Below are 2,500 nucleotides of genomic sequence, written 5' to 3' on the forward strand. Positions count from 1 at the left end.
CCAACCAAAACCATTCTGTGATTCTGTGATCTCCTGTTGGTCGTGTGGATAATGAAACTCATGGAAGAAGCATTTCTAGGTAACTCAAGACAATTTGGCGGGAGCTGTAGAAAGGAAAAGGCAGCAAGGCAAACCATCAGACAGAAAATCTGCTAATCAGCATCCCTCTTTTTCCCCCTGCACAGCCCTTGGTAGGTGAGCTTGAGAGCCATTGGGAGCTTCATGCTGGTTAGAGCACCAGAGCCATCAGGAATACACGGGCTATTCGAGGAGGCCCCCTCCCACTCCCAAGGTGACTTGTCCCACATGAGAGATGCTTCCTTGTCTCTTAGTTTATCCCTCTTTTGCCATGACTTTAAGAAATGTGTAAGGCTTTAACACTGTTAACAAAGATAAACTCCACTGACAAACTCCCAGCAAAGAAATCGAGTAGTTACAAGGATAAAACCCTTTTCAGCCAGGGAGTTTCATGTCCAGCCCTGCATCAAGCAAAGCCCTGCAGAAAGCTGAATAAAGGCAGTATTCATGACAAGGTGGGTCACCTTGATGACTTGCAGCATTTTTCTTTCTGCCAGGGAGCAGGAGGGTGGTCTTCATCTGCACCTACTGGGGTTTCTGACCGCAGAAAGCGGGAGGCAGGCTAGAGGAGGAGTATCAGAGTTCCAGCAAGTTGCTTGCTAGCTTTCCAAGCCTGGAGAGCAAACTGAAGTGTATTATTAGCTCTTTTCTATTTGCCTCAAAAGCTGATGAAGAAGAAGTTGGAAACCGTACTATTCAACTGCCAAATAACTCGAAAAATTCCAATAGCGCCTGACACCCGAGCCAAGGAACCACTGAAAATGTACATTTGCATCCAAGCCATAATGCACTGAGCTATGATCTCATCCTGAGGTGAGCTTTTTCTTTTTTTTTAATTTTGTCTTATTTGGTTTTGGTTCTTTGACTAAGAAACAAAAAAAAAGAGGAAACAAATATTAAACCTTACATTAGGGGGTAGAACGGGGACAGTCACTGTCAGTCCCCTCCCCACAGTGCTTGTGCTGTGGGAGGAATGGTTTTCTCCAGCCCTACCACAGGGGTGGTGAGATGACATCTTCCCACTGCCCTCCCATGTGAGCTGACATCTATGAGCCAAAACCTGTCCCCATGGAGAGGAGAGGACAAAGTCAGGAGCCGTGGTCCTCTCCAACCCCCCTCTCTGGTGGTGATCCCTGCCGAGCTGTCAGGGCTATCCCAGCAGCTTCATGGGAAATGCCACTTCCCAAAGCAGGAGCCAATCGCTTTTGCAACATCCAAGCTAAATAAATGGTTTCCAGACTCCTGATCAAACCTCTCATTCATGTTTCAGTTCAGAAATTATGAACAGGACAGACCAGTTTTATCTTAAAAGCATCCGGTTTTTGGGAAGCACAAATACCCTGCTTTAAAAAAAAAGGAAAAAGTTTTTACATAAAAATACTAGTGAGACTGGCAATTCTTATTAAAAGCTAGGGCTTTTTTCACTGGGTAATTTTCCAGATTTCTCACAGCCCTGGAACACAGGAGAGAATTTGGGAAACAAGGGAAACATAGGTGGGAAAAATATATGAAAAGAAAACATGTAAAAGAAAACACATTTAAATTTGTTTCCATGTATGAGATCATATTTCTGGCACTTTGTAGAAGTCCTATGGAAGCTGTTATTTCCAATATAGGAATACTACGGTGACTAAATTGGTGTTAAATTTAAATCTATTCAGGAAGTAATAGTCAATCTGCATTCCATGTAAAGACTCTCACAGGCAAAATTATTTATACAAGGTAAAGTTGGCAAAAGGAAGTCCAATGAAAGAAAAGAAATTACATGTATTAACCCAACCCTTCCCAGCTAAATACTTCAATAGTCCTTCCTCAGGAAAATAGAGTTTTAGCCAGTGTAAGAGTAACACATTTTGTTAAAGTGGAAGTGATGTTTCAGGAACTGCTATTTTAGATGCATTATGAAACAATATAAGTCCATGTGATCCTTTAAAGTAAGTGTCACTATTTGCAGACAGATTTTTACTAATACTTTAATTCCACATGAAGTGTAAAATGCATCCCACAAATGTGCAGCTACGTAATTGGATGGATGTTTTCACAGATGTATATTTAATTTTACAACTTTTGAACCTTCTTTGCATTTATTAATTCATTTCTGCAACATTTAGGTCCGAATTTTGCCACACATGCACAGCTCCAAGGAGGCCTGACTTTAATTATAGTCACGCAGATTTTATGCCAGGGTAACTATTGACTTAAATCAACCTTCTTAGCCTATGATTTACATCAGTATAACTTTGACTAGAATCAGGCTCAGTTGAAGCTGTGTAGAAATAACTTTGCCAGAATTTCCCTCTGGGTTCTTTTTACTACTGGTTGTACAGAGTAAATAATTATTTTGGGCCAGCATGTGTCAAAACTTAAAACACTTTTAAAACATGGGAAAAGGGATATCTGATTTTCAGAGGACTCTCTATAA

The 2,500-nt window shown here is 41.0% G+C and overlaps 1 protein-coding gene across 3 annotated transcripts in view; it reads right to left on the bottom strand.

The window, feature by feature from the left end:
* Positions 1-2,500, bottom strand: part of ZEB2 (zinc finger E-box binding homeobox 2) — a 113,956-nt gene that overhangs the window by 50,927 nt on the left and 60,529 nt on the right. The window lies entirely within an intron of this gene.

This window comes from Aphelocoma coerulescens, chromosome 7, assembly GCF_041296385.1.
Source record: "Aphelocoma coerulescens isolate FSJ_1873_10779 chromosome 7, UR_Acoe_1.0, whole genome shotgun sequence".
NCBI classification, from domain to species: domain Eukaryota; kingdom Metazoa; phylum Chordata; class Aves; order Passeriformes; family Corvidae; genus Aphelocoma; species Aphelocoma coerulescens.